A 12,629-nucleotide genomic window follows, 5' to 3' on the forward strand; every position below is an offset into this window, starting at 1 on the left:
TTGCCATAGTGCCTGGAGCCCTAGTCACAGACCAGGACCCCATTGTGTGCCAACACAGAACAAAAGGATGGTCCCTACCCCCAAAAACCTTCCAATGTAAGTATTAGACAAAAGACAACAGATGGATACAGACAGACGGGGGAATACAAGGAGACAATAACTGTCAGCATGACAGGCTGTAGTCTCTGCATGTCAACAGCCTAATGATTGTCATCCTTTTTTTTAGAGGACACAGTGATGCTTTGCTGCCATATAATTAAGGTAAAAGGTCTGCATGAGAAGTCTGATTAAAGTTGAGGTAGTAGGGACTCAGATAAGAGAATATCTTTTTCACTAGAGCCCTAACATTTTATGAACATGTACATAATAAATTATCACAAAAAGTCTATTCACATTAACATCCTGGGTTCCAGTCCCAGAGACCAAAAAGTCTTAATCCAAGGATCAAAATATCTACTGTATGGACCAGCACTGGAAAATGTACTATCAGGAAAATGAATTTGACAGCCTATGAAGCCTTTATTATCTGATTTCTGAGATCCATAGTGTAAACTACTGGATATCCATAAACACAAGTATTTCATAATAGATGAGAGTGTTATTTAAATCATCGTGTTTTATAACCTTCACATTTTTTATTCTATCTCATTCAAGCCTCCAGCACATCTTTAATCCCCAGCAGAATGTATCCAGAATTTACTTTATGGGCCCCAAATCAAGGCTCTGGAAACTGTGGTCTGGAAACTTCCAAAACTGCATTACTCTGGTGCCACTGTACAATTTAACAAAAACAGTAGACATGTGAGGTGAAATTTACAGTCTGAAATATCTTTCAATTAACCTGTTCCCTGTGCACCTCTAAATAGTCACATATAATGTGGGCCAGATCCCCCAAGGGAAGTTTTCTCCTTAAAAAAGAGAGGGTCACAGGGTATTCAGGTACATGTATTTTACGATCAATTATAAAAAGCCCCCTAATTCAAATCTCCTTCACATCATCCAGTAACCATGGCATAATCTTGCTATACAAAACACCCTAATACCTCAGTAACATTGAAAGTACCTTTAAAGTCACAGTGCAGGCACCTCATCTCTCTTTGTTCAAACCCCTTTTCTGTGAATCAGCTCTCGTTTCTGAAACTGCATAATTTCTGTGAGAGGGTGACAGATGTACAGTTTCTCTGATAACCTTCTGCAGCCCCAAAACTATTTGCCTACTCTAGTGAGTGGGTGCGGCCTCCCTCTGAAACTTACAGGGAGGAATAGACTGGGCCTGTGGGGGCAGAGCCACAGACTGCCTGTCTGCCCGCTCGGAAGCAAGGGGGAGGGACAGGAAGTATAAAAGGAAGGCCCAGGAGCTCAGTTGGTGGGCAGCTCCTGGAGGGGAAGGATGTCTCTCCCTGCTCTCTGGACCTGGATGCCAGTAAATGAGCGGTGGGTGGCCTGGGGCCCAGAGGTATCCCTGGAGCTGAACACCCCACCAGACCTGCTGATCTAGAGGGGCCAGCACCTGGAGTAGTTACCAGATGAGGTGGAGGTGGCCATAACAGGGCCAGACTTGGAGGAGTTGCCAGAGGCTGATGATGAGGCGAGGGCCCTGACAGGGCCAGACTGGAGGAATTGCCCCATGCCGACCTCCCCGATGAGCTGCCCGACCTACTGCCCCCGATGATATTGAGGGGTTCTGCAACCTGCCCCTGGGTGCCTACCCCAATGAGGTCGACTGGACTGTGGCACACCAGGTACCCAAGGGAAAGGGGCAGGAAGTAGCCCAGGGGAGGGGACACCCAGTCCAGGGACTGGGGGACTGGACAGTGAGTCAGCATGTTGCAGTTGGAACCACGCTGACTCCATGACATACCCCTCTGCCACGGCTAGGGACCTGGACTGGGATGCAGTGGAGCCTGCATCTCCCTTCCCTGACCACTCCAGGAGTGCCTGACCTGTTTGCTGCCCCGCCTGGGGACCTCTGGACTGTTTGCTGCCCCACCTGGGGCTCGGGCTATTGCATTTGGGCTGCCGTGCCTGAGCCTGGAGACTGTTTCCCTGCCCCGGGTTGGGCCAATCCCTGCCAGAGCAAGGTAGGGAGTGGGTGTGGCCTCCCTCTGAAACTGACAGGGAGGGACAGCCACCTGCTCTATACATACATTGCTGAAGTTCTACTTCCAAGGAAGTAATTCTATTTCCAAGGAAGTAATTGTAGGAAAACTCAACAGAGTAGGGTAAATTCACCCCTTTATTACTATATTGCCCCATCTGTTTGTCTTGTTCCAGTGCTTACTCCTTTCAATAAAAATAATAATAATACTCTACATTTCTAAAGCACCTTCCACCTAGGATTCGCAAATGCAATGTACAAACGTTAATGAATTAAGCTTCTCAGTAGTCCTTAGGGTAAGGAGATATATTATCTCCATTTTTCAGGTGAGAAAACTGAGGTGTGGAGACATTCATTACTTTCGCAAGGTCACACAGAGTCAGCAGGAGGTCTGCAAACAAAACCAGGCTGTGGGAGTCCCAGTCTGGTGCTTCAGCTATATGACATCTTTCCTCACTTATTATAAGGGCGCCTACTGACAAACTAAGGACCCACTGTAAAGTCCATGAGAGTCCTTCCATTGACTTCAATGGGCCTTGGATTAGACCCTACAGAAGTGTTTTTCTGTAACATATTTTACATCTTTTTGGTTTTGCTGGGCTTTTTTTTTTTTTTTCTTATTCCTTAAACTTAAGGCCTTTACGCCGGATATTTTTGTTCACTGGATAAAAATTGTTTTTATCTTATTGATGGCATTCCTCAACCTCTGGAACTTCAGTCATGTTTTCTGTGTGTGCAAATATTTTGCAGATTCTTTTTTTTTTCTTAAAGTGGCTTGTACCAGCACTTACTAAGAATTAAAAGCACTCACGCAGGAGCTTGGGAAACTGTACAGCATCAGACATATTACAGTTAAAATATCCTTTTAAAATTTAAACAAATGAAAACAAACAAGGATGTTGAATATAAAAAGAGAGAGAGCTAGAAGGTGGCAATCTCTGCAGGGCCACCAATGACTATTGTAACAATTTTTTAAATGTTTCTTTGGTCCAAGAAAGAGCCAAGTGTGGAGACTGATTAATCTCCACATTTAGCCACCTTGTTCTAGCTCTTTGTTTTATGCAAGATTTGTGGATCATTGAACATCCAGCTACCACTGGGTGTGCCAAAATTGGGCCCACACTAGCATCCATCCAGGTCTTAGTATTAAATGTCAGATCCAGGTAACAATCTATGATAGTATCATTGAAAAAGGCTTCTGTATTTACAACAGGACATGAGCAAACATTCATAAAGGAGGATGATCAATAATCATTTCCTCCGTGGCCATGTATGTATTTCTCAATGAAAGGCAGGGGGATTTGCTGAAGAAGCCTCAATTAAAGCACCTTTTGCCATCCCCCTGCAGGCTAGAACCTTCCCTACTGTGTTATCCCAAAAACTACTGGTGCACGCCCTAGCTTCATTCCCTTGGTTCATCTGTCCCACATCCCCCTGTGTGGAGCCACCTTCCCTCTCCACAAATGCAAAAAAAAAAACCCACAATGAGAGTGAAAGAGTGGGAACTCTCATTCCCTTACCCTCATATCAGATAACACATATAAGTGTGAGAGAAGAAAGCTCATTCCCTCAACCCCCATTAGGCCCTGTCTACTCAGATCTTCAGGATGTGGGGCGTGAGCCTCACAGCTCATTCTGCAGAGGTGAAAACCTCGCAGTCCCAAAGTGAACAAATGAGGAGGAATTACATAAGAATCCTTGCTGAGATTTCTTTCCCCTAACCTCTCTGCCCTGGGGGTTTTTACTTTAAGGGAGGGATTATTTGGCCCCATGAATATGCTAGCAGTGCACTGAATAGAATGATTGCTGCTTAATTTCAAGTCACCAAAAGCTGTTGCACATGCAGAGGGGTGTGTTCTGCTTAAAAACTGATGGCACCATATGACCTAATGTTGTTTTCCAGTCTAAAAAAATCAATCATTGGAGGCATAAATGCATGACCTAACTTTTTACTGCAAATAATAAATGAGGGTGGGATTTCAAAAGCACTAAGCATTGACTTAACCCTGTTCGAGTTGAAGTCCAGGGCAAAACACCCATTGACTTCAGTGGGAGCAGAGGTAGGCCAACATAAATTGTTTTTGAAAAGACGACCCTAAATGTTTAGGGAAACAATAAAACTACTTGTCAAAAATCAATGTCAATCCTTTACAAATGTGACCCCAAAAAATCCCCCAGGCAAACCACATCTGAGCCCTCTTCTCCCCTGCTTGTCCCCCTTTTCCGTCTCTTGATAACCATGATGAAATAACGTACTAATTGGTTCTGCATGGATGCAGATGTGTTACAGCAATTTAATCTAATTAAAATAATTTTCAGCTCTGAGTGTGCATTTTTAAAAAAAAAGCTCTTGACAATTGATGCCTGCTGTGAAAATGACGGAATAATTATAAGTAATTGCGTTCTGAGTTAAGTTTTTAGCTCTTCCCTTGTGCATCTGTGTATCCTTTAAATCCAAATTATATGTAATCAACTGTATAGGCAACATGATTCTTCTTGTAGTTGACAAATTCATGGGTTCATCTTGCATACCTTTACACATGCTTGCTGCCAGAGTGAATCTTACATCTGGTAATTACAACTCCGCTCAATTAAAGGTGCTTTTGAGACATGTAGAGCAGCATTTGGTTCCATTAAAGTAAACTGAGCAACCAGGGGGCAACAGTGCATGCAGGGATTAGATCAGCCGGACATGCAGAGTGGCTGGGGATTGGATGGAAGTCCACAGATATGTCGTCATATTTTTGGCTGGATTGTCACATAACGGTGCTCGTGCATTGCATCAAGATTGGTAAGCCTGCTAAATGCAGAAGTAAGGAACTCAGCCCCTTTTCACAGTGGCCAAAAGGCCATACATGGGTGCCTGGGCACTAGTGGCACCTAAATAAGTGCTTGCTTTTTTGAGATGATGAGTATCCATCACTCCCATCCCCTATAGTGGCTGTTGTAGGAGCTCAGCACCCCTGAAAAGCAGAATCTGTCACTTAACTGCTTATGGCCTTGTCTACATTGGGAGGTTGCACTCATGTAGCACCATGGAGCTTACCACACCATAAATTACACTTGCGTAAATCGCTTTTTACACCCGCGCAATGTGTCTAGGGTTTGCACTGGTGCAGCTACTTTGGTAACTAAAGTTTAAATATTTTGGCCACTGTGACCCTCACTACAACTGCTGCTGCAGAGCTGCTTCAGAGTCCTTCCTCCAGCATCCTGAAGGAGCTAGGTCCTGTGGCACGTCGGTGGAACTGGCGCAGTACCTACTGGCCTCTGATGGCTGGACTGGTGGCAGTGGAAGACTGCAGACAGGGAACAGCAGCAGTTTTGTGAGCCATTGTCTGAGGACAGCTGCTGGACAGACATGGGAAGTAGAGGCTTGCAACCTGACCCAAACCTAACAGGACCCAACTGCACGTGATGGATTTGGGTGGGGTTGCGGTGTAATTCGCATAGCATGCGTTCGGGCTTGATTCAGGTTGGTGAGTTTCTTATCACTGAGGGCTTGTCCACACAAACATTTAGGTTGCTGGAAGCTGGAGTGTGAATCTAACCTGCACTAGCCTGCCCTGGATTAACTGGTCGTGTACATGTACATCCCGCTGACATGCTCAGTAACAGTTTGTTAATATGCTTTGCTCTACTCCTCCTTGGGTATATCTACATAGCAACTAGACCCCCGCGGCTAGCCCGTGCCCTCCGATTTGAGCTCGCGGGGCTCAAGCTATGGGGCTGTTTCACTACTGTGTAGGCTTCTAGGCTCGGGCTGGAGCTGGGCTCTAGGACCCTGTGAGGTGGGAGGGTCCTAAAGCCTGGGTACCAGCCTGAGCCTGGAAGTCTACACAGCAATGAAACAGCCCCACGAGCCTGAGTTGGTTGGAATGGGCTAGGCGTGGGTGTCTAGTTGCTGTGTAGCCAGACCCCTAGAAACTATTAACGTGCACGGTAGCAGGATGCACATGGATAGTCAGGCTGCAGCAGGCTAGTGTGGGTTAGATTCACACCCCAGCGTCCCATGAACTAATTGGTCATGAAGACAAGCCCTGATCTGGAGCACGTACGTTTGGGATTATTATATTTGGGGAGGTTTTCAGGTTCAGTTTGGTGTGAAACAACATCACACTCTCGGGATCAGGTCAGGGTTGGCTGTAGTCTAGTCAGGTTTGGGTTGGGCTTCAAAATTAGGCCTGAGCAAACCTCTAATGGGAAGTACTCAGCTTGCTATTTCCTTGAGGTCTTTCCAAATCCCCCAAAATCCTTCCCAGCCCCAGGTTTGGCAGTTCTTACTCAAAGAGTGCACCTCCAGCTTCATCTATTAAAAAGGTATTTTTATATATCAGTTACACACCTTGTTCCTATCCTCACAAACTGAGCCATCTGATGCCTTGTGTTTTTTTTTCCTATCTGAAGCACATAACATTCACTTTTTGGGTCTAATTTTGTGTTCATTGAATACCAAAAATTTCCATTGACGTAAGTGAGTTTCAGGTGTAAAGGAGTTTCAGGAACTCAAGATTAAGTCCTCTTGTGATGTTCTTAGCTGTCCCAAGGTAAACAGACTGCAGTAATGCTGCCGAAGAAACGTTCCTCAGATGGGAATTTGTAGTGTTTTCACCAACAATTTTGTCTACATGATAATTGATGGTGATGGGAAAACTCAAACAAAGCTTTTTTCATTTAATAGCAAGTCACCGTATTATTGGATTGATAAACAAAAATAGAAAATAATTCTTTTAAACATCTAATTCTACTTGTCAATTGTTTTTTTCATGATGTCCAGTACCAGAGTGTATACTTACGAGGAGCAATTACATGAGTGCTTAATCCAGATCAGTTTAAAACACATTTTTTATTTTGAGTCTAAAAAAAAAAAAAATCAGATTACCATTAATAAATCAATGCTGCATATACATAAAATGAGGTTTAGTTTCTTATGTGATCTTTCAAATACCCAGATTAAGATAGAAATCTAACAGTTTAACTAGCGCTCACAGAATTTTCCTGCTGTTGCCAAGTAATTTTCACAGGCAAAGGTGAAGATGAACCAGGCACAAATGCTGTTTCACTGCTCTTCATAAAGCAAATTCAATAAGGAGCATGACAATTAAAACTTTAGCATTTATAGCACTTCATATGTTCCAAATGGTATTCAAACATTCACCAATCCCCAAAATTCCCATGTCAGACACAGTATTGCGCGCTCAACTTTGCAGATGGGGAAACAAACCCAGAGAAATGGCAGTGACTTAGCCAAAGCACTTAGCAATGCACTTTGATGGGCCTTGACACTGCTTTGGTAGCTACTCAAGATTCTGTTTAGATTAGGCTCCTGGGACAGTGAGGAAATCTCATAAAGGTTATAATTAAGGATGTGATTTTTTTGTCCCATCACGACCACTTCTTCAAAGGAAAGCACAGCATAATATAAAAGAGAATTCAATCACTCTGTCTAGCTGACCTGTGAATCTGGGCCGTTATATAGAACATATATAACATGCTGAGCTAAATTCTATTCTCTCACCTTGTGCAGCACCATTGATTTTGGCCCATTATGTGTTTTATAATTTTAAGAGTCAAAACTGGGTGCAGTTCCAGCTCGGCACAATGTGCAAAGCATGTACATGGCACAAAGGAATAGTATAACAGGAGATACCACGTATGTCAGAGTACAAAGTATATTACTACGTTGAAAAGAAATATAATTAGTAGTTAGGGCGCATTGCAACTTACAGCTCGCTTCAAATGAAACCTCTGCCATTTACCAAAAATAAAAGCCTTAAGCAGGTAGTGTTACGAAACTCTGTTTTTCATTTTCATATGTCAGCTTTTCCATTTCAATCAGTTGTCCAGACTTGTTTCCACCACTTCTCCTGAAGGATTTTTCTGACTCTGGGCTTGTTTAGATAAAGGCGGAGGCCTTCTGATTAAGGCATACATGATTGAAAGAGCTAGCATCTGTTTAAGTGCCTAAAGATGGAGTTAGGAGTTGAACTTTAGGCACTCAGGGTTTAAAAATGTCTGCCTAAAGGCTCAAGAATTTGTATGAGGTTTTTTGTTTGATTGGCTTTTTTTGTTTGTTTGTGTAAGCAAGGTCTGAGTGGCACTCCCCCTGCTCAGTCAATTGAAAGGGGGGGCACTTTATTTGCATGGGCTTTGTATTTGCATGAGTACAATTAAGTACTTAGCATGATTTCACTGTATCTGCATAAGCACACCTAAGTGCTGAGCATGATGGGAAATGGTTAGCAGGGCTGGTATTGGGTTACAAATCACTTTTGTGTTAACTGCAGGGTTAATGAAATGTTGTTCTTCAATTGTATGAACAAATGGCAGCAGAACTGTGTTTAGCCTGTTCTGATGAAAAATTCACTCTCATCTAAACAGAGCCCAACAACGATGGCAGACAGATGCTGGGGCATTGTAAGAGCAGCAGGGAAAGGTTTTAGGGTCTTCTGCTGAGGCTGTATTAGTGCTGAGAAAGTGGGACACCTTGCAAGACTGACAGGAGCCAGCCGAGGGGACTTTGCGAGGGCTGGAGGTGGAGGGAACCAGCAATGGTTGGCACTGGCAGACAGCGAGAGCAGTGGAGGGGATTCGGGGAGGCCCGGAGGTGGCTAGTAGCAGTCAGTGCCGGCAGAGGGCAGGAGCCAACAGCAAGTGGTGCCGGCAGATGGTGGGAGCAGGGGAGGTGGCAGCAAGCCTGGAAGTGGCAGAAGCCAGCAGCAGTCGGGGGCCTGCAGACAGCAGGAGACCATGCAGGGGACCAGTCTAGCCCATGTCTGGCTGGAGCCAGCAGAAGGGGACTGGCTGAGCTCTCCAACCGAGAGGTGGACATTGCAGCTACGATGGACAGTGGGACAGGGGAAAGCAAGAAGGGAGAGAAAACATTTAAAAACCATAAAAGAACCTACACACATGCTAAAAAGCTTAGCAGACATCACCCACAAATCCAACCTTGGGCTCTGGTAGGTGTCAGTGCTTCAACACCCACAACTGGTGGTTTTTTCCTGTGGTTAATTCATAACTGCCTCACATTCAGAACCAGAACATCAAGCTGAGTAATTCAGCCCTTTGTTTATATAGTTTGGGCCTTTGCTCTCCAGCCGCCAGGAGCAGGTAATCAGCAGACAAAAACCCTTTTCTCGGAGTGTAGCTCAGAGGGCTGGGATTTTGCATGACTACATTTGGGGAATTTGCATGAACTTCTCCCTAGGGATTCCCCAGGAAACCCACTTAAGGCATGTTGTCCCAAAAGTCCATACTTGACTGGCATATTGTCAGAAGAGCCTTTTGAACTCCCAGGTCTCATATCTGTCATATTCCCCCCGCCTTCTCACAGACGTTACATACAATCCTGGTCCACAATAACACATAAATCATTCATTTAATACAATGGACTCCAAACATACTTTACATTTAATTCAATAAGGTCTCCCAAAGACATACAGGAAATTGCCATATCTGTCAAAATCCTCATGACCTCCAGGCTTCATTATTGTTGTTTTCTGTACCTAGGAATGAAACTGCCATCCTTAAAAAGAGCTACAAAGCTACAACTGTTCCAGAACACAGGACTCTATCTGCTTGTCCAGATGGGCCACCAAATCAAGGTTTTTAAGACTTAGCCCAGGCTGCCAGCAGAGTCTCGTTACTACATGATCATGACCTCATTCAACAGCTATGTTACACTGGAACAATGAATTATCAGCCTCAAGAATGGAACTTGTGTGCAGGAGACATTGGAGGAGAGAATAATCCGTCCACCAAAAATGCCTGAGATTGGGTAGCAGGACACTAGACCTTCCCACCACAAGAAGACAACATCAGGTAGGGTAATTGGGGCACTATTTGAGGAAGAGTACGGCATGCCTTGGTGGGGTCCTCCGTAAGTTTAGCCAAACATCCAGATTTTGAGACATGTGAAGTTCCTCACATCACAAGATGTTTATGTAGTGTATATATGTCCTGAGTCTTTTGTTTGTGAGTGAAGTTTAGCAATGTTAATGCTGGGGTACTGCTCCCCTTGAACATTTATTAAAAAGCAGACACTAGTGGTCCATGAAGCACTTATTGGTGGTTTCAAAAGACCTGGATGGTCACATGGTGTTGGTTCTCCTCCTTATTTCCAAGTGCTAACTTTAGTTTAAAAGAGCTCAAAATAGCTTAAATGTTTTTTTTCTAATATTGCTTGTCTATGGAAGCCATGGCTGTGGTTGTCATAGGAATGTTATGTGTTCATGACTGAGAGGAATGTGTCATGGTACACAAGGTCATTTCTCTATGATAAAGCTTGAGAATCCTTAGTGTTGAGTTTCTTCAAAAAGCTTACATTCTAATTATAAATATGTCTATGGGGTTCTATTTCTTCTCTCAAAGGAATTTGCCAAAGATGGCTGCAAGAAATTTAAAACGGGTGAAATTGTGAAATTTCGAGCTACATATGAATATTTCAAATAATGTTTTACCAGCCCAAAACTCAGTATTGGTTTGTATGTGCACACACATGCGTGTGTTCATACAACTACCAATCTATTACGTTTATTCTAATAATAAAATGTTGAAAGGATACCAGATAATTCTCTGAGGGAAAAGTTCAGGACTACAAACCATCTAAGTCCGACTTCAACCCTATTTTCAGGGTTTAGATGCGATTTAAATGAAGCATAGGATTTGTTCAAGCCCTCTGCATAGGAGTGAATTTTCAACCTTGAGGAATTGCCTGATAAAAACTTTTTATTTTGATAAAGCTGAATAAATTTAAGTGATTACGTTGCTGTATGCACATATGCACTGACTCTAACACAGTCGTGGTTGACATGTAGGATGCTAAAGAAAAGATTTTCTGCACACATAATTTTGCACATTGGCAACCTTTACCCACCATGTTGACTCAGGCCTGCAGAAAGCCACACAACCTCATTCTTTGGACTTTATTGACCCACTTTCGTTATACTGAAATGTATTCTGTCTGTCATGACTCTGCAGTCCACCTGCAGTAGTCTCTCCATTGTTGTGTGATGGTCAATTTTCAATTATTACATTCTTAACATTTTCCATCCTTTTATTTTTTCTTCCCTAACTGTGATTTTTCTAAAACAATTTTTCAAAAATACATATACTAGTATGATGTCAGCCTGAGCTACAATTTTCCTTCATTAGTAATGTGTTAATTGTATTTGTGAGCTTGCAGTTACAACTTTAATGCAAAGCCGGTCTAGACTCTCTGGAGTTATCTTTGTTAGTCTGTGTTCTTTTCACAACTATCCCCCAATGTTGTGAAAGAAACAAATTAAATGGGGCAACATCTGGCTTTTTCAACAAAGTAATTTATTCTGATTAGAAAAATCAGAGCTGTGAGCAAGAGCCCCCCATGGTTCTTGGCTTCTACCTTCTCCCAGTTGGGGTTAGTTCCTTTTATAAGTGATCTTCATTTTAACAAGTTTGTTATTCATTCCCATCCTGGCCTAGATCCCTGCAGTTAAATTCAGGAATCCATAAATCTCAATTACCCCACGGTGCTCCTCACTCTGCTTCCATGTCGAGCTTGTGCCTTAAATCACTTTGCCAAGTAATAAATAATTATAAATGACAGTTCCTTAATATTACATCCCTGTTCTCCCACCTTGTCTGAAATTTATATGGGTCACATTGTAAAATCTTAGGGACAGGAAACTTGGCTAAGATATTGAAGAGCAGCTAGTGATTTTGGATGCATTAACTTTTGGGTGCTTAACTTGAGACTTCTTAGAGGGGCTTGATTTTCATCGGGTGGATCCTTAGCACTTTCTGAAAAACAGGCCTCTTCACGTTGTCTCTAGATGAAGCACCCAAAATCACTAGTCACATTTGAAAATCTTCACCTTTGTCTTTGGAAATGTCTGTAGAATACTATGTGCACCAGTGGCATTGTAGATGACCAAATTTTGCAGTTCAGCAGGTATACATAAAAATTCCATTAATAAACAGCAATACTGCATCAAACAAATATACAGTAGTACCTTGTTAATCTGCACTGAAGAGGATAGGGGAGGCCTAGTGCACACTGGTGTGGTTTAAGGCCTATGGGTGATAAGGGTGGGGGAAGAATATTCTCAACACTAGGCAATTTTAAGTGCCCTAGTCCTGTTTCAGGATATTACTACGGGAGAGGTTGGAAAGTGAAGTGGTGGTGAGCATGATGTCAAGCATATTAATACAGTAGAAGAATTGGTGCTTCAATGACGTGCAAACCCACTTGTCAATGCAGATTTTTGGTTTACCCAAATGGAGGTTAGTGAGGTCTGAACTATATTTTTAAATTTAAAAAAAAAAAAAAATCCTACCATCATAGTCCTCTCCTTATGGAGCCAACCCTACTAAAGAAACATTAGAGGCTAGGTTTTAATTTCTTAAAGGGCCCCTATTTGTAGGCAAATTAGATTAGCAGAGTTAGCCTGCTAGTGAGCACCAGTAACATGTTGTCAGTCTATGTGAGAATGAATCTCAAATAGTAGTAGTGCTATAGTGGTACCAAGCTAATAGGTTCCTATCCCTC

The 12,629-nt window shown here is 42.9% G+C and overlaps 1 long non-coding RNA gene across 2 annotated transcripts in view; it reads left to right on the plus strand.

Moving 5' to 3' along the window:
- Positions 1 to 10,335, plus strand: part of LOC137145199 (uncharacterized) — a 93,359-nt gene extending 83,024 nt beyond the window's left edge. For both annotated transcript variants that reach the window (XR_010917598.1, XR_010917597.1), the window contains one exon: positions 9,611 to 10,335. This is a non-coding gene — a long non-coding RNA (uncharacterized lncRNA). The remainder of the gene's footprint in view (positions 1 to 9,610) is intronic.
- Positions 10,336 to 12,629: the final 2,294 nt, after the last annotated feature.

This window comes from Emydura macquarii, unplaced genomic scaffold (genome assembly GCF_026122565.2).
Source record: "Emydura macquarii macquarii isolate MOO-44397 ecotype Brisbane River unplaced genomic scaffold, CSIRO-AGI_Emac_v2 contig_3517, whole genome shotgun sequence".
Classification (NCBI taxonomy): Eukaryota; Metazoa; Chordata; order Testudines; family Chelidae; genus Emydura; species Emydura macquarii.